General features: G+C 37.5%; 1 long non-coding RNA gene across 4 annotated transcripts in view; it reads right to left on the bottom strand.

Moving 5' to 3' along the window:
* Positions 1-9955: 9955 nt before the first annotated feature.
* LOC144301802 (uncharacterized) overlaps positions 9956-20714 on the bottom strand; it is a 467418-nt gene continuing 456659 nt past the window's right edge. For 2 of the 4 annotated variants that reach the window (XR_013368684.1, XR_013368690.1), the window contains 2 exons: positions 13539-13583; positions 9964-10935 (listed from right to left, as the gene is read on the bottom strand). This is a non-coding gene — a long non-coding RNA (uncharacterized LOC144301802). Of the gene's footprint in view, positions 10936-13538; positions 13584-20714 lie in introns of all 4 variants that reach the window. The other 2 variants (XR_013368689.1, XR_013368682.1) reach the window with 2 other exon arrangements.

The raw sequence follows: 20714 nt of genomic DNA, 5'->3' as shown, positions 1-20714 counted from the left end.
CCAATTCTCCAACTACCTTTCCTCTCTCGCTGCCTAAAATCTCCTCATTTCACAGCTCATTTGCACCTTTGCAAGAAACAACCATGTTGAAATTGAGCAGAAAAGGTAATTAAAATCGAATCCTTTTATATTGGAATCAATTTTGCTATAGGTTAAATATGTTGAGAAAAGGTTTGTGTGGATGGAGTTTGAAGATCTTGGTAAAATGACTTCATTTCTGTTTCTTGCATATCCAGTAATGGAGAGGGCTCACTCCCCTCTCTCCCAATATTGAAAGGGGGCATTTCAAAGCAACAGATGATAAAGATCCACTAGAGATAGAGAGTAGGGCCAGCAACTATACATTTCTACAATATCTACAATTTGCCTACCATGTGTCATAGGCAAAACAATGGTCCCCAAAGAGATCCACATCACATTGCCCAGCCCAGGGGGTATGTTGCCTTGCATAGAAAAAGGAACTTTGCAGATGTGCAGATGTGATTAAGAATTTTGAGATGTGAAAGTAGCCGGGATTGTCTGGGTCGGCCCAGTGTAATTGTAAGGGTCAATCAGGACAATAGTGAGACAAGGGGGTCAAATTCAGAGGCATTATAACACCAAGAGCAGAGGTCAGAATGATATGGAGGGCCATGCGCTAAGGAATCGGGTCAGCCTCTTGAAGTTAGACAAGGCAAGGAAAGAGATTCCCCCCTTGAGCCTCCAAAAGGAACACAGCCCTGTGACCCATTTCAGACTTCTGACTTCAAGAACTGTAAGATAATACCCTTGTATTGTTCGAACCACCACATTTGAGTGATTTATTATGGCAGCAATGGGAAATTAATAGAACATATACAAAGTTCTTAACACAATGCCTGCCACATAGCATCATTTGCATTATTATTACCATTCAATATTTTTCTTATTCTACCTTGGGCTTGCTTTATATATTTTGTTAGCTTGCTATTGTTAAGTTATAGATATTGTGAGGAAATAAACTTTCTATTCTATTGGTATCACTTTCAGTTAGGGAATCTGAAACAAAACAAAACAAAAACAATAACAAATCTCAGGAAACTCAACCCTATTTTAGAAATTATTAGAAACAGAAAGCAACTGCACTGTTTTGATAATTGCCCTCGTGTTGGAAGAGAAGGTTTTTTACTAACCTACTAAAAAATGCTGTTATTATATCCATTCATATAGAAAGTTGGATTGCTAATTTTGTGCTGTATTTGGAAGCATAGAGGATATCGTACTTCTCAGGGGCTGAGCTGGTAATATATATTTGAAATCCTCCTTCCTTTCCTTTTGACCCCTAAAAATACCTGGATACTATAATGAATTTTGGCTTAAATGAATTTTTGTTTAAACCTATCCCAGGCTTTCTTTCATCATGTTTTTCTGAAGAATGCTAACTGAAACTGGCATTGTAAAGACTGTAATATTGCCTTTTTAATTGCAACAGCCTATTCAGAACACAGACCTATCTTTTCCGTGGAGACTCCCTAACGTTTTCAACCAGAAGTAAATCCATGGAAAAAAAAAAAAAACTGAAACTAGTCCCTTCAAAGAGAATTTAGCTTTGAAAATGGCCAAGCCAACTCTCAGATATGGTTTTTATAACCCACACTGACCGTTTCCGGGTCAATTTAAGCCACAGGGGCTCCTGCTCTCATGTAATGCAGATTCTCCACCCACGTCAGAATGTCCTGACTGTCCTACATGAAAGTCTGGATATAAAACTCTGGGGCTTGTAAAATCCCAAAGAGCCTTCTCTATGGATGATCATGTTTGTAGAGCAACATGTTGAACAATCAAACCAAATTTAACTCCAGTGGTGAAGAGATAAAAACTTTGTACAGCTAAACATTTTATATTATGAACTTTTTAGACAATTTCCCAGGAAGAGCGTGCAACTCATCTGAAAGCTACATTCTCAAAAAAAAAAAAAAAAAAAAAAAAAAAACCTACATTCTCAGCTGTATTTATCTAACAGGCTGCTTTTTGCTCTCTACCTATACATGCATGCTGCTTATATTGAGAAAAGAAAACCTGCTTTCTGTGAATATAAAACAAGGCATGTAATAAAAGATTCATAACGCCAAACTTGCAGGCTTCAATATGCGCACTTTCTAGAATAGCAAATATAATGAAGACTCCAATTAGAATTGAGTTTGGTTCTTTTTTATCCATCCATATTTTACATTACCTGTGTGTGTGCATGCTATATATAGCTGCCCTTTCTTCATGTAACCTTCAGCTGTCTTGGATGAATTTTAAAACTCCCTTTGCAAATTCTTATAGCCTGTTAGTGTTAAATAAGTCCTCACTGACATTTACAAGTCATACCATTTACAAGTTTGTACTGTGGTCTTCGTGTTTATTCCCCATTCATTGCAATAAACTGTGACGTTTAATGCTCTATTGATTATGGCTGCAGTAACAAGTGACACTTTTAATGAGTGATTTTCTTCTGGAGGCTTCATCCTAGAGGCATGTTACACAGATGTATTCTATGTTTAAAAAACTGTTTACTTGCATGCAGTAATAAGCTTAAGCAAGCCACTCTCTGCCATTTATGAAAAAGGTAGAACAGTGCAAATAATGTTATTAATATGGAGATATAAAATAGATTGTTTTTCCAATGACATCAGTTTTATGGTGGCTAAGACATTTCCTCTCTAGTGTTGAAATCATTAAAAGTTTATCATTTTTTACTTGGTGAATCTGTAAGTTGAAAGTTGATATACATTCTTATTTATATGCAGGGTATAGGAGCTGTGGAGGTGGTATTTTGTGTTGAGTTTTAAATAACTCCTTACAGCAGGGAATGAAGGGGAAAAGAAACAGAAATATTTTAATGTTAATTTAGAAGTTTGGAAATTGGATATGTGTCCTTTATAAGTTTTTATGCTTATTTTTTGCTAGAAGATTATCCTTATTTTAATGATAGAAGAGGGAAAGAGAAAAAAAAAAAAAGAAGAGGGAAAGAGACCCTTATAAGATAAAGGTCTTTTTGGCTTTTTGCATTCATGTTTAATTAAATTCAGAATTCCCAAGAAGTAATTAAAACTGTATCTACATGTACAACTCATGTGCCTATGGTTGTTCAGTCACTCAAAAAGAAATTGAGTCAAATAATATTTTTTAATGTTTCCTCATTTTTAGTTTTTTTTTTCTTTTTGACTGGAGCATCATAAAAATTCATGGATGGTCCTAAACAGTAAAGCAATTTAGATGTGGCTTTGTTGACATCAGGAAGCTCCATTTGTTCCCCAAATCATTACTATCCTCTACCTTAGACCATAAATATTATCATTCTTCTTAAAATTTTTATTTGTCAAATAATCGTTCCCAGAGGAAAAGGCAAGCACTGCTGTGAAAATTGGCAGATAAGGCCTTATCAGATATTTACTCTTCAGCTAATGATTCATGATTTGCTTTTCTAACTTGACAGCTACCCGAGAGCAGCTTCCTGCAGATGAGGGCCTCTGGAGAGCAGCAAGCAGCACGCAGTACAAGAGCTCCAGCCATGGATGCCAACTATTAGAGGAATGTCAACGTTGAGGGCTCTGCATAGCCAAAGGATGTGGGTATCCGTAGCCATAAGTCAACAGCATATGGATAAATACTTGACATAGTAAGAAGATGAGGAAGATGATGAAAGAAAGTGTTGGGGGCAGAGGTCAGCATGAAGGCACCCCATCAGCACACATCACATACTTCACAGTTGGTCCTCGTGCTGGTGTCAGACACAGGAAAGCTTAGTGCCACAGGCTAAGAAATGAGTAAAGAGGAAAAAGTCATTATGTCACAGATATGAGGCGATGACTATGTTGGAAAAAAAGATTTAATGACATGGTTAATCTGAATGGCTCTTGTTCTACCTTTTTCACTCACTTCCTCTAAATCATCCAAACAAATTCAAGCAAAGTTTATACAGCCCATTACTAATGTGCTGGCATCCTTGATCTGGAGGCTGCAAGTAACATACAGGAATATGGAAGTGTCCTTAAAACTCTTTTTTGAGTGAGTTATGATCCAAAATATGCTAGGTTCTGACTTGAGAATTCACTCAATTTTCCTATTTAAATGCAAAGTTCCTGTGTTGCGTATAAAATGAACAATGTGAAAAACAGTTGCTTATCATCGTGCCTTTTTTTAAGGAAAATTATCAATCAGTATGTGTTCTTTGCCATCCTATGGCTCTCCGAGATGGTATGAATATATTCATATAATAGGTGGGCATGTGAATCTGACTCCAGAAGGGTATTGAATACATTTTCAGAAACAAAAACACATAATGGAAAATTAGATCTGCTCTATACCATATGAATGCCTGTCTTAACTATGTATTTCATCGTTTCTTCAATCTGCTGTAAGTAGGGTGGTGCCTATAGACAATGGTATTGTGCATTTGTTTGATCAAACATGTACTGAATGCACAGTATGCACCAGGAATTGTGCCGGGTACTATATACAACAGTCAGCTGGACACACAATTCCTGATCTCAAAGAGACTATGGTCCAGTGGGACATAAACACAGTCAAGGGCATAATATCAACTAGGCATGGAGCCCCCACTGGAAGAAAGCAAGAGAACTACAGGCTTAAGAAATGAACAGAAACTAGCTAAGCAAGTCAATTGTAGCTAATGACAAAGACCTTTGGCAAATCCATATCCCTTTAGAAGAAGTGCTACCAAGAAAGATTTCAGCCAGTGGGAGTTTGGGCTAATAATATTCCCATAAAATTATCAGTTCAATTTCTAGCCTGAAATCTTTTTTTTAATAAGCATTTTTCTTAAATTTATTTATTCAGAGAGAGAGAGACGGAGAGGCAGAGACACAGGCAGAGGGAGAAGCAGGCTCCATGCAGGGAGCCTGACGCGGGACTCGATCCTGGGTCTCCAGGATCAGACCCCGGGCTGCAGGCGGTGCTAAACCGCTGCGCCACCCGGAGTGCCCTCTAGCCAGAAATCTTATATCATAAAAGAGAGACATATAAAACATTCTGTTATTTGAATTATGATTTGCTATTGCTAAGAAGGATGTACTTTCTCTAGAAACATGAGTAGTTCAAGAAATATTTATTGAAGCTACACTTTTAGTCATGGATAAAATCCTGAGGGGGATAGAGATGACACCCAACTCTAGTAGACTTTTGTCAGGTATTTTGACTACCCAACAATTGAATATATTTGTTTCTTTGAAGAATTCTCCTTTTTTTTTTTTTTTTTTTTTCAAGTTTGAAATCCTGGAAACTTTATTCTGGCCACAAAGGCTTCCAGAGGACCTGATGGGGTAAGACCTGCAGGTGCTGAATTCTCCAATTTTGAGTCTTGATAGTGCACAGGCTCTCACCTTAGACGTGCTGAGAATTTTCAGTATGTCCCAGCCTCCCTTGCATCTTGTTAAAGGCCTCTGAGTTAGGCTCTGCCAATTAGCACTAATAATATTAAAAAAAAAAAAAAAAAAAGAAGAAGAGAAGAGAAAGAGAGAAAGGTCCCCTTTCTCCCTGGAAATAAAAGTAGTAGCAGTGGCTATAGAATTGGACTCCATGAAGAAGAAAACACTCCATGCTCAGTGGCTGCAGTGGTAACAGTAACATCCAGTGCCCCATGGCAAATGGAGTAGTTTCTCAGCAGAGTAGCAAAGTTTAAGGGACCTTGAGCCTGACTTTCCAACTCATTGATTGAGTTTGGTGAGTGATTCCAAATCTTTGTAATAAATGTGTTTTGTTTTGCTTTTGCTTTGCTTTTTCTGACACACCTAGCTTCTGTTGGTTCCACCAAAGAACCACAAATGACAGACCAACTTCAGAGCCAACCAGCCATCAGGAAGAGTAACAATTAGAACAGAGAACATAGCAAGACCTAAGGAACTTGGCAGCTTTCAGCATGTGATTTCTCAAAAGCATTTCACTATAAAACTAAAAAACTAAGAAAGTTCATTCATTTTGGCTTCGAGCTCTCTCTATTAAATATTTGTATCAGTCTGCTCAGGCTGCAATAACAAAATGCCATAGACTGGGTGGCTTACACAGCAGGCATTTATTTCTCACAATTCTGGAGGCTTTGATCTCCAAGATCAAAGTGCTAGCAGATTAGATTCCTGGTGAAAGACTGCTTCATGGCTTGTAGACAGGCTGCCTTCTCATTGTATCATCACATGGCAAGGAAATATATCTCTCTTTCTGCTCTTATAAAGCCACTAATCCTTTCATGGGAGTCCCACACTCATAACCTCATCTAATCCTGATCACTTCCCAAAGTCTCCATCCCCAAGTAGCATCACATTAGAGATGAAGCTTCAACACATGAGTTGTGAGGGTGGACACAATTCAGTCCCTAGCAATGTTACACTTATATATGTTTTTACTCTTGAATGATGAATATGATGTGTCTTCATCAAGCTGTCTAATTCACTGTAAGCCCTTTCTCCAGAATCTTCAGATAGTCCATTTAATGAAGAACCACACAACAACTCCCAGGATCTGCATTCAACTTTCAAGCTTCCTCTGGGGCCTACTACTTTTACTCAAATAAACCCTCTCCTCATATTGGCTACATATGCAGCAGCCCTGATGCTGCCTTTCATCCACAGACACTGATACCCACGGCATTTCTTGAGACTATGTTGTGATGTCCACACAGCACCTCTTTTATGATAATGCACTTGTATTGTTTATGTAGCTATCCCAAGATTGTTCTCCCAGCTTTATGCTGCCGGAAGTCTAGCTGACCAAGGTCTCCAGCTATTGTGAATCCATCACATGTTTGCACTTAACACTTACCACCAGCTGCTCCCAGCCAATGACTGAGCACAACAGCTCTGCTGAGGTAGGACCATTTCCAGTAAACAGAGGACTCTTCTGATGGTGACTTTGGCTCAAGGACTCTGTAGAATTCTGTGTGGTCTAAGAGGCTTTCATACAACTTTTCGTTTTCTTCCCTCTCTCTTTCGCTGGAGGTCAGACCTGCATTTTGATTGAACAGCTCTCTCAGCCTCTCCCTGTTGCCTCCCCATCTTCCCCCGCTGGCATTTACTTTAGCACATTCCTTGCACCTTTAATCCCTTCTTGGTATCTGCTTCTAAGAAGACCCCAACAAATATACCTTGTATCATAATGCCATTGCTCAAGGTACTGGCCATGATCACCCACATATTTCATTTAGTTAGGCAGAAAACCAACTAAGATTGGGTTGTTTCTCATTTCAGGTTAAATAGTCCCTGTCCCTGCTTGCCATATCTTCCCAAATATTTGCTGAAAATCCTGTCTGTAATCTCACCACTACACTGGTCCACCCCACTCTTATAAATCAAAACAGAATAAAGGTCTGAAATATTTTAAGTCACCATCTTAGGTCATCATATTTAACGTGAAATATGTTTAAGTCATATATCATTATTTTTGTTAGGCTGTGCTCTAAAAGAACTGGGCCCTGAGCACAAGCTCCCTCCCCAATATCATTCTGATGGCAAGACACCATGCAGAAATGCACCATATCCCCCAATCACAGGATACATATACTTGGCCTCACTGGGCTCCACATGTGTTCGATTTTAGAGAACTAAGCTTCTGGTTTAATCTTCATTCCGAATCCCTTTTCAAATAATATTCAGTCCCAGCATTTCCTCAAGAAGATGGAGCCCATTGTTTTTCTTTCCAATCTTTCCCTAAATCCATGGCCCTGCTTCTGGAAAGATGAGGTCCTTCAACCCTCAGAAAAACCTTCTAGATATAACTTACCATCTATGTAGACATTTGAATACTGCCTCTCCAACCCTATCTGTTGGGAGATCTTCTCCTTAACTTTGTATTAAACACTGGTCTAATAAAACATTGATCAGAGCTATAACAATGGAGATTAGTTTTGTCATGTGGACCTACCTCCATCTGGTGGACTAGTCTATGCCTCACACTTGCCCAATTCTAGAAAATAATGAAAATGTTAGGCCTTTTTCTTCCTTCTACCTGCTTTAGCAATACCTCACAAACAAATTCCAATATGTAAAACAGGAAAATGGAGTAAAGAAGCCAATTTTCTTTCTGTAAAATCTTTCTTCATAAAATAAGTGGTAAACTCAATATCAGGCAGAGCAAAATGTTTGAGACATAAACTCTGAAAGTCCATAGAAGCAGATGATAGAACATAAAGGAATACTACCCACAGTATTTTTATACAAAAAGCCTGAGAATAGACAAATTCACAGTAACAATTTTGGAATAAGCAGTTTCAGATTTCAAATAAATGAATCCCTAAGTATCTCTTTAGTACCAGCCTGGTTGTATATCTAAATGGCATGAGGCACCAGAAATATAAAGCATGATGCTACCTCCAAGGCACTTATAATATCCTTAGGGAAAAAATCCAACACTAAGGAAAAATTGAAGAACATCACCAAATAATTCAATAATGGCACACATTTGGTATATAACAGGTAACTTTCTGAATGCAATAGTGTTCCAAAAAGGCCCCACAGAGAAAAAACTTGAGACTGAATCTTAATGAGGCCAAATTTGATGAAGATTTTCCAAAAAAAAAAAAAAATAGGTGTTCATAAAGATAAGAGAATTTTCCCAAGTTCTAAAAAGCCTATATATGGCAGAGCTGGTTCACACCTCTGACAAGACGATGCCGCTCTGTTGATTCTGATTTTTAGCTGCCTAACAATGCACCATTACACAAAGTGCCTACGCATGTTCAAAGCTTCTCCGCAGAGATCATAAGTGTTTCCAGGCAGCAGCCTTGAATGAAAGGCTTCCCAGAATGTGAACATTTTTCATAAATGCATTAAATAGAAGCTTCAAGGCATTATCCTCATATATATTTATGAGTGAGGATCGTATAAGCCCAAATAGATCATGGGTCATTTTCTATAAAATGTAGATGAAGATGCATTGCAATATGACCACCTGGTTTTCCATCTTAGATACATTCCTGCAAAGCTGAACATAATGTGAAAATTTTTTATAGCAAAGCATATCGAATTTTATATCAAAGCATCTTTCATATATGGGTTCAAAAAACCCTGACTAAAAGGAAAAAACCAATCTTGTTTCTAAGACAAATCCATCAAGTCACAGGCTAGTTTACAAACAAGTCAATTTCTAAATACCTTTATCAAACTTCTGCACTTATGATATTATGTCAGAACACAGTAACCTCAATTTTAGAGTATATCCATCACTAAATCACAAGGTACTCCCTCTTTCAAGGAGATACATATGAGCTTTTACTCCTAAAGATTCTACTCATGGATCACTTTCAAAGTTTTTGTTTGTTTTATAGTTTTGTGTCCCTTTGGCATTGCCAGCTCCATTATCTCTCATCTGGAGACCTGCAACCAGCTTCTCTGACCAATCTCTTTATCAGAAGTATATCATAAATGTCTCCAATTTCCTTCCTTCTAGTTCATCCTTTCACCACTACCAAGTCAATCCCTGCTTAAAATCCCCCATTGGTTACCACCAATCTTCAGAAGTACACATTTCTTATTAATAGCTTAAGGGATATTAAAGTCCCTTCCTGATATGGTTCCAGTTTGGCTGTCCTAAGCATCCCTCCATTTCCAAGTGTGGCTTTTCCTTCCCTCTGGTCATGTATTCACAATTTAAGGATTCCTTTCTTTGTTTATCTGCTTCTGTAAATCAAACTCTTGAATCAAAATCCAGTTTTCGGGAGTCCTGAATAGTGAATAATTGTTTTCCAGACATATGTTCCCACTCCACTGTTTTTCAGCTTGGGCTGGTGCAGAAGGGCCAGCACCCACCCAACAACAACCACAACAAAAAGTAAATAAATAAATGAAAAAGAGCTTCTCATCGCCGAACTGTTAAAGAGGAGTTACCTCTAAGGAGTGGATTCAGAGGGGAAGGAGAGAGGGCAGTTATACTTCGCATTGTATTTTTCCTCCTTGTAATTAAAATTTTTGACAACAATAACAAAAATGTGTAAAATAAAATTTTGAAAATAAAATAAAACCTAGCATTTGGTTTACTCCTCCAATACAGCACATTATGTCAATTAATTGTAATTTATCTTATATATCTTTTCACATCATGAGATCTCCAGTTTCTTGAAGTCAGAAATTGAATGTGATTGAGTCTTGTGTTCTCAGCTCTTCAGGCTGGTCTGAGATGTGGTAGGTATGAAATAAAGGACTGTTTTGTGGATAAACAAATAAATGGAGGTGATGAATTGCCATAATCCAGATTCTCTTGTAAAAAAAATGACATATTCTTATAAAACAGCCAACTGACTTAGAGAGGTTGAGTCGATTTTTTGGTACAGCCCAATCTGGCACATAACATTAGGGGAAAAAAGCATTCCTTTCCTGAATTTCATTTTTAATTCACCATCTCATCATCTAGTTTTTGAAGGTACAGCATACATCTTTATTGAATAAATAATGAATGAATACTTTTTCGTCTTATAATTCAAAATTTCAGAGTTGAAGGTAAAATTCTTATGAGGATAGTCAGAGCTAATAATATTCACGGAGAATTCATATGTGCCTGGCACTGTGCTAGGCATTTTCTATGGATTTATCTCATTTAAATCTCACCACAGAATTCAACTTAGATACTAGTCTTATTCCCATCATACAGATGAAAAGAATAGCGAGCAAGAGAAATAACAGACCCAGGAACTAAACACAGGCTGTGTCATGCCAACTGCCCGATTCCCAATTATTGTGCCACCTTGTTCTCTGAGGAGCAACACACTGACTGGAAACATTTCAGATTCCTTCTCCTAGTTGCAGGGTTTGCCTCTGTAAATCCCTGAAGTTTGTGGTAGCAAATGTCAACCATAAAGTTTATGCAATATGTAGCCTTCTGCAACTGAAGTCTTACTGGCAAGTTTCAGGCTCCCAGTCCATTAAGCCAAGTTTAGTTATTCCTACATCAAATCCATCTGTTGCTTTTCTTCCTGCAGCCCCATATCTGAAAAAGAAAAAGAATTGCAAGACCAAGATAAAATATTTCTTTTCTCTCTACTGAACAAATCAATTGGGACATAGCTTACTTCGTGGACGTGTGTGTGTGCGTGTAGAAAAAAAATTATTTTCTAGAGCAATGTCAGATCTCGTTTTAAAGCAATTTGTTCGTAACAACAAATGAATGCTTTCTTATAGCAATCTGGGTAAAATACCTCATTGGAAGAAGAGAGATTGGCAAGGCCAGGAACACTAAGACAGCCTTTTGCCAAGTGAAGCATGTTGGTTCTTTTAATCTATAATTCAATTGCTCTCCTGGCTCAGCAAAACACTTGAGAAGTCTCTGAGACCCTTCCGTTAAGTGTATTTTATGAGTGTGGTCTAAAATGTGGTGAGCCGCACTGAAAAAAAAATCATTGAGTGACGCCATTCAATGACTTGTCTCAACAACACACACAAGTAGATTTAAAGGAAATTTGGAATCAACAATAAGATGATTCATTCGTATGCAACTGTATTTTCATTCCTGATTTGCTTAGCAAAGGAAAAGATTTTAGATGAATACATTTGCCTTAAAAAGAATAATTCATAAGTCCCTATTTCACAGGTTAGGAGCATGAGATAATGGGGAGAACACATGCAATTTCTGCTTAGAATGGCAATTTAGAGTTAATCTATTATAACTCTAAATATCATAGGTAGTGGGTGCATGAGAAAGAACAAACTTGCCTGTATCAGATCTTCTAAGGCTTTCAATTTGCCCTTAATTTTATAAGCATGTCTACAATAAGCATATATGCCAAACCATGTAAGTGAATATGGTGAAATATTATGAATCATTAAATTATAGTCGATGAAACTATAGAAATGAACATGAAAGCTTTTAGCAAGAACTCAGATGACTTCCAAGGATCATAAATAAAAGGGAGGAAATATAAAAGAATTTTAATCACAAAGTTAAGGTTATATAAAAGTACTTTAAAAAATTATTGTACCTCTCTAGTTTCTAAAATATAATTTGGATTAACCCATAATTTGGATTCTGAACTGGGCTTCAAAATTTGGATATGCTATACAAGATAAGATGGTATTAGATAGAATTTATAAAACTCTGATCAGCTTTGAGGAAAGGAAGATTAGTTTGCATAGAAGTGTAACTAAGATTATAAGTTGTTTCCCCCCAAACATATTAATTTACTGTGTACGTTATGGGAGCTTATCATGTTTAAGAAATAAGATTATAATATTAAATATGCCAGAAATGCAATGTCTTTGGTAAGCTTTCTCATTTTTATATCAACAAATTCATGCAATATTAAAAAATTAGCTCATTAGCAAAACCATTTTAGCAAAGCATGCCAAGGAGCATAACACTCTATAGCTTCGTTTGCAAATTATCCCAACTGTATAATGGAACAAGTCATGGTGCTCTTAAATAAATGAGATTTTTAGTCCCAATAGTAGAGTGAAGGCTTCTGAATCTGAAAAATATCTCACCATGCTTTATCACAAAATTATTCTGCTTTGACACTGTTTCTGTTGAGAAATGTTATTAATTCTTCTCAAAAATAAGACTACAACTATTGAGAAGACATGTGACATGAACAGTTATACTACTACCTTAAATTTTTCTAAAAACTTTGTTACTTTAATATTTAGAATGAAATTCTTATTGGTAAAATATGCGACTGGTTCATTAAGTCGTTTATATCAAATGCAGTTTATGAAAGTGGCTTATTATTAGGAAGGTAGTAAGAAAGAAATTGGTTGTTATTTAACACAGGATTGATTTGGGAACAAATTGAGAATTGGTTCTTTCTAAAAGAAAAAATGTGGGGTGCCTGGGTGGCTCAGTCAGTTAAGTGTCTGACTCTTGGTTTCAGCTCAGGTCGTGAGCTCAGGGTCCTGGATCCTGAGCAGATCCAGCAGAGGGCTCTGCTCTCAGTACAGAGTCTGCTTGTCCCTCCTTGTCCGCTCCTCCCCCCACTCATGCGCTCTCTCTCTCTCTCTCTCTCTCTCTTTCTCGCTCTCTCGCTCTTGCTCTCCCTCTAAAATAAATAAATAAGGGGTGCCTGGGTGGCTTAGTCAGTTTCCTGGCTGCCTTTGATCCTGTCATGATTTCAGGGTCCTGGGATCCAGTCCCCACATTGGATGCTCTGCTCAACAGGGAGGCTGCTTCTCCCACTCCCTCTGCCTACAGCTCCCCCTGTTTGTGTGCTCTCTCTCTCTCTCTCTCTCTCTCTCTGTCAAATAAATAAAATCTTTAAAAAATAAATAAATAAAAATCTTTAAAAATCTACTTGATTAAAAAAGAAAAAAAGTAGTAAAGACAGTAACAGTTGAGAAAAATCTTTTAAGGTTGGGAAGAAGTTTTTACAGAGAACTATGCTGAAATGAAAATGTCCTAAGCAACTACATTTTATTGGGGTTTTTTTTATTTGTTTCTTTTAGAACGGGCTACATTACGCCTTGAAGGTACTGAAACCTTCATAAATATCTTCAGCTTTGGACAAACAAAAAAACTAAACAAAAGCAGCCATATCCCAGAGCTACCTTAGAATCATCCAGAATGTTTTAAAAGCCCTCAGTGTTCCTGAACAGCCTTCTTACCTCATTGCTGCTCGTTGTAGTCCTAGCTCCTGTAATTATCAGAGCCTATATGGAGAAAAGAAAGTTCAATATGAATCAAAGGACCTTAGTAGGTATTCTTGAATTCAGGATGTCTAGAAGATCGTCTAGTACCATGATTTATTCTGTTCAAATCAGACTTGAAACAAACAAACATTGGCGACCGTGTTATACATCAGTCCTGGTCAAAATTTCTTCATTCTCCTCTCAAATTTCTTCATTCTCCTCTCCTTTTTCCACATCCTCCTCACTGATTAGCAAAACTACTTATATGCTATCATAAACTAGAAAAACACACTTTTTTTCTGATACTCTACCCTGTACAACACCATTAACTAATTAATTTTAGATGCAGCCATTTCCCACCCTGATTTTAAATGCAAATAATGCTTCAAAGATTTTGTATTGGCTCAATTTTGTTCATGAGCTAGGAAAATTAGATTTCTATCATTGAACAATGAAACAATGTAGATAAGAAAATTGCAGATATAATAGTCTAAGGCAATTTACTGGGAATAAAAGGAACTCTATGAATTTGATAAGATAGCCAAAGTGGTGAATTCATACTGGTCATAGTTCATCTCAATGTATTCCAATTTCTAGTGTTATTTTACTTATATATTCAAGCAGGATAAAGCCTTTGAGAACACACAAATATACACATGGACACACATGCGTGCATGCACACACACATACAAACACACAGATTATCCCTTATGAATAAAAAGGAAATAAGGGGGCGGGGAAGAAGAGACTTTGCTTTATTAAGATTAGCTAAGAACACATCCCACTTCTCATTAAGTAGCTTGAAGTTTACTTCAAAAGGAGGCCGGGATACAGCCACAGCATGAGGTTCCATCAGTTTGCAAACCACTTTGTTCTATCAAGGTGACACCCTGAGACCCAGTTCTATTCTTTTAGATGTGGTATTTGGCAGAAACCCAGTTCAACCCTGACACAATTTTAGATGAGCTATTATCATCATTTTTTTGCCAGTCATGTTTTCTTTGATGGAGAACCTATAAACCTTGAGAATGTCCTAGAACCAAGAATTGGGTAATATGATTTTGGGGAGAATGAGCATTTGGCACCATTGACTTTTATTTTATTCACTGCACATGGTAAGTCAGGCCTATTTCTTTTTTTAAGAGTTTGTGTCTGAGGACTCAGTTTTGTTTGCCCCCATGTATAAATTTGTAAAGATGGAGATAAACCCTCCCCACCTCCACCCCTACCCCCACCCCCAGCCTTGTCCTTATTACTCCACTTTTACATAAAAGCCACCTCACAGCAGGTTCAGATCTGGCCTAGAAGACTGAAGCCACATGATCCCTTGTCACTACAGGAAATAATTTTGTGACATTTTACACTCTTAAGGGGGCCATTTTATCTGTATGTGTACTTGCCCAACATCCCAGTCACGCTGCATTCACTCCCAAGGTGCCATCTGAGCCCTGAGCTATGCCACAGGTTCTTCACATCTAACTACTACAAAGAAGCAATTTGTATCAGTTTGAGAAATTCTGCATGTCAAGTCCCACTTCATAACCACCTCAATCCCATCCATCATGCCAGGATATTCGCCATATACATTAGTGTATTAAAGGCTTTTAGGCATTTGGGCCAAGATGGCTAATTGTCTTCCAGTACCCATGTTCCCCTCGCTTGCTGTAAATATAGAATCCCCTATTCCACAAAACCTGGGTTTTGTGAGGCCTCTTACCCCCACAGCTCTGTCCATCAACTACCCTTCCTAGCCTCCCTTCCACCTGGTTGTGTTCATGTGACTCAAGCAACATGAGTGGAAGTAATGTGTGCAATTTCTGGATCACAACTTTACATTGTATACCTAATTTATTTTTTTAATAATAAATTTATTTTTTATTGGTGTTCAATTTGCCAACATACAGAATAACACCCAGTGCTCATCCCATCAAGTGCCCACCTCAGTGCCCGCCACCCAGTAACCCCCTCCCCCCGCCTTCCTCCCCTTCCACCACCCCTAGTTCGTTTCCCAGAGTTAGGAGTCTTCCACGTTCTGTCTCCCTTTCTGATATTTCCCACTTATTTTTTCTCCTTTCCCCTTTATTCCCTTTCACTATTATTTATATTCCCCAAATGAATGAGACCTTGTCCTTCTCTGATTGACTTATTTCACTCAGCATAATACCCTCCAGTTCCATCCACGTTGAAGCAAATGGTGGGTATTTGTCATTTCTAATGGCTGAGGAATATTCCATTGTATACATAGACCACATCTTCTTTATCCATTCATCTTTTGATGGACACCAAGGCTCCTTCCACAGTTTGGCTATTGTGGACATAGCTGCTAGAAACATCGGGGTGCAGGTGTCCCGGCGTTTCATTGCATCTGTATCTTTGGGGTAAATCCCCAGCAGTGCAATTGCTGGGTCATAGGGCAGGTCTATTTTTAACTCTTTGAGGAACCTCCACACAGTTTTCCAGAGTGGCTGCACCAGTTCACATTCCCACCAACAGCGCAAGAGGGTTCCCTTTTCTCCGCATCCTCTCCAACATTTGTGGTTTCCTGCCTTGTTAATTTTCCCCATTCTCACTGGTGTGAGGTGGTATCTCATTGTGGTTTTGATTTGTATTTCCCTGATGGCAAGTGATGGGGAGCATTTTCTCATGTGCTTGTTGGCCATGTCTATGTCTTCCTCTCTGAGATTTCTGTTCATGTCTTTTGCCCATTTCATGATTGGGTTGTTTGTGTCTTTGCTGTTGAGTTTAATAAGTTCTTTATAGATCTTGGAAACTAGTCCTTTATCTGAGGTAAAGGATCTATACCCTAAAAACTATAGAACACTTCTGAAAGAAATTGAGGAAGACACAAAGAGATGGAAAAATATTCCATGCTCATGGATTGGCAGAATTAATATTGTGAAAATGTCAATGTTACCCAGGGCAATTTACACATTTAATGCAATCCCTATCAAAATACCATGGACTTTCTTCAGAGAGTTAGAACAAATTATTTTAAGATTTGTGTGGAATCAGAAAAGACCCCGAATAGCCAGTGGAATTTTAAAAAAGAAAACCATAGATGGGGGCATCACAATGCCAGATTTCAGGTTGTACTACAAAACTGTGGTCATCAAGACAGTGTGGTACTGGCACAAAAACAGACACACAGATCAATGGAACAGAATAGAGAACCCAGAAGTGGACCCTCAACTTTATGGTCAACTAATATTCGACAAAGGAGGAAAGACTATCCACTGGAAGAAAGACAGTCTCTTCAACAAATGGATCACTTCTTTAGAAAGAGGCTACTTCCTTTCCCCTCACTTAGTTCTTTCCTGAAGTCAGGGTGAAGGTAACAAGCAGCTAAATCTAGATTCAGTGATAAAATTCATAACCTCTATCTGCTCTGGCTCCTCTGGCCAACTCCGAACCAAATATGAGAGAGAAATACATTCATATCTTATTTAAACCACTGTAGTTCTGCAGGTTAGCCTGCACTTTAAATAATATATCAAGCTGTAAAGAAAACTGTTTAACTATTAATAACTTAGTGCAACCAAAATTTATGATGATTGAGCTAAAAGTTCCAGTGAAAAACTAGCATTCCAACAACATGGTGATTTAAGGAACGGGAGAAAGGAACTCAATTGTATTTCAGAATTTGTATAATTTTCAAATACATTCTAAGTTATCAACCACATTTACTGTTTACCCAGGCCTTTAAACAGGAATTTTATATTGTTTTGTTTTATCTATTTTCATTGATATATATATACACAAATATATAAAGTAATTTATATATATAATGAGTAATATAAGTGTTGATTATAAAGGACAACAAGAACATGAACACACATGAGAATTTAATCAAAGCTAATAACTAGAACCTAATTAATAACTTCCACATACTTAAGTGTTCCTGATCTTCTAATACCTTCTATCACCAGCCCAGAGGTACTCAGAATCCTACTATTTAAGAAAATAAATCAGAAGTATGTTAGCATCACTTGTAAATCACACATAGAAATTAACCACGATTCAGATTTTGGGGCTAGTTCTAAACCTTCAAACATTCTAAGCCTTGTTCTGTAAAACACTGTATGAATTCCTCCCTCATAGATCTACTTCAAATTTTATATGTGATAAAGAAGGTGAAAGTCCACCACTCAAAGCTTCACACATAGTGGGTGTGTTGTCCATTGACTGGAAAAGAAGAGAACTGGAAGAAAAAGGAAGTAAGGGGTCAGGTCTTCCCAGTCCAGCCAAAGCAGAACAAATGTTGAGCAGATAACCAGGGCTTTGGCTGGCATCCTTGTCTGTGAGAAAGTAAGAAACTGAGCTGTGCATGATGGGGCTGGTGAAGACAGATTATCCCCTTTTGTGATCTTGGATTCTGCTCTAATGTGATGTAATTACTGATGCATATAAAATGCTTAGAATAGGGCTGGGCATAGAGTCAGCATAATTCAAATGTTTGTTGAAACTGCTATACTCGGGTAAGGATGTAGAAACGCTACCCTGCCATACATACAAGTTGTTCCTTTCAATAAAGGTCACTAAAATGTAGAGTTAGCCCTTTATTTATTTACACCAAATTGTTAGGATTTATTTTTTTATTTTTTTTTTCTTTTTTTTTTTTTTTTTTTATTGGTGTTCAATTTACTAACATACAGAAAATTGTTAGGATTTAAACTACTATAATCTGCTTATGTTATAGTAATTTATACCCTAGTGACTCACTCTAAGTAAAGGGATCAGTGTTACTTATATTTATCTAGTTTGGTGATGCATCCCCAGTGCTCACCAACATGTCTGGCATACAGTGGATGCTCAACAATATTTACTGAATAAATCTCTAAGAAATCAAAAATTTCCAGAAAGTTTCCCTAGTAAAAGCATCCAAGGTGCTCTCTGCCTTTGGAATAACAAATATACAAGTAGGTAAGACGACAGCATATTCCTAAATAAATTATTGTGAGTCAGAAACTGTTATGTTTGACTAATGGTACTAAAACCTGGCCGCTGAACAGAATTGTCTGGAAGTTTATAAATACAGACTCCTGGGTACGACACAGGAGAAACTCAGTCAGTAGATCTATATTTTTGTTTATATTCCTTAGTTGAAGTCAAATTTTATCTGCAACTTAATAATCTTCTGTATAAATTAAGTCAAAAGCAATTGTTAAAATATCAATTGCACAATCATACTTTTTCATAAAAGAATAATACTTCATTGAATGAATATACCATAATTTACATTACTTTTTAGTTACACTGAACACTTAGGTGGCTCACATTCTTTCTATCACAATAATATATTTAGAAGTTAATTGGAAAAAAATTAGTTGGTACATCTAAAGAAGGTGTATGTGTTGACAAAGTATTTTAAAGTATATTTTTGTAAGGCACCTAGGTGGCTCAGTCAGTTAAGTGTTTGCCTTCAGCTCAGGTTATGATCTTAGGTCCTGGGACTGAGCCCTGCATCCTGCCCCCTGCTCAGTGGGGAGTCTGCTTCTCCTTCTGCCTCTCCCCTTGCTCACGCTTGCTATCCCTGTCTCTCTCAAATAAATAAATAAAATGTTTTTTTTAATTAAAAAAAATAAAGTATCTTTTTGCTCGAGTTTTTCCCCTGCTTTGCTTTGCCTGAGGTTTTTTCTAGGTTTATTAAAATCTATCACCTTATTTGTAAACTATCCAAGCAACTGTCAAGACCTGGGCCATATTTCTCCCCCACAATGCGATGGGAGGAATGTTACCAGAGTAAAGAGATGAGCAAAATGAGTTACTTCTATTTCCATTTTATAGGGTATCATTTAGCTCTTCCATAAACATACCATCAAATCCTGTTCTACTTTTCAAAATATCTCAAATTATTCTGCTCTTTTGCAAAATACTGTGGTTACCCAAATCTAGAACCTCAACCTCAGACCTGGAGTACTGAGGAGAATAATTCTTTATATCAATCTTGACTAATCTCTAGACTTTGAACTTCTACCCCAAACTAATTCATCCTGCTACTAATGTAAAATTTTCAAAAAGGCAAAATTGGAGCACCTGGGTAGATCAGTCCATTAAGCTTCTGCCTTCAGCTAAGGTCATGACCTCAGAGTCCTGGGATAGAGCCACACATTGAGCTCTCTGCTCTATGGGGAGCCTCCTTCTCCCTCTCCCTCTGCCTGTCACTCCCCCTGCTTGTGCTTGCTCTCTCTCCCCCACAACCATCAAATACATAAAAAAAAATCTTTAAAAGAATCAAAAAGGCAAAATTATGACCCATTCAAATATAAGATGAACAAGCATCAAAGTGAGGGAATTAATGACTGAGGGAATCAATGGTAAAAGTAGTTCAAAGAACAGAATAGAAATACACATATATATGTATAAGTAGGCACATGTATACATGCATATGTGTGTATAAAAAGTCAGGAATGCTAAACTGGAGTTGCTAGTAGATGCAAAACTGATTAACATCCTACAAGGTGACAAAATGTTGTGTTTGGGTTCATTTTTTGCTAGAGAGCTGAAATCAATTTTATCAAAATTTATTTGCATCACCATCAGATTTCTACAACCTAAGTTCTTTCCTTACAGAGTTACAATATAGCTTAGCCGAAAGTTAACATGCACAATCAAAGGTGCATATTCCTATGCAAACAGAGAAGCCCACCATTTCACTGAAAAAACACGCAGTGATCACTTCTATAGTAAGTTGTTTATAATTACTATTTATTTCTGTTTCAGCTTTTAAAATACAGTCTATGTCATTCCTCTCCCCCTGCATCCAAACTAATTATCCCAGAATACATCCCCCCTCAATCCAGGTCAATTTTTGCCATGTCCTAGACACTCCATAAATTTCTGCCTCCACTAACTCAAACTTTCTTTAAAGTAATTCAGTCTACCTGTGTGGTAGGTCCTCAGCACACAATACTGAGTGGATGTATTTTCTACCGTCATGGGGATTTACAGTCTAAAATTCTTTTCTCTTTTCTCTATGAACTTAACTACTCTTAATCCTCAGTATGCAGAATTCCTCTACTCCCTTCTCCAACTGCACTGGCCAACACTAAGCCACACAATAACTAACTCCGGCACAGATGGAATGTGTCATGGGGGTTTTGAATTCCTGATCGGTCTACAAAAACATTTAGGAAAGGGACCCTGCTTTAGCCT

Source organism: Canis aureus, chromosome 30 (genome assembly GCF_053574225.1).
Source record: "Canis aureus isolate CA01 chromosome 30, VMU_Caureus_v.1.0, whole genome shotgun sequence".
NCBI lineage: Eukaryota > Metazoa > Chordata > Mammalia > Carnivora > Canidae > Canis > Canis aureus.
This window is presented reverse-complemented; position numbering and strand designations above follow the sequence as displayed.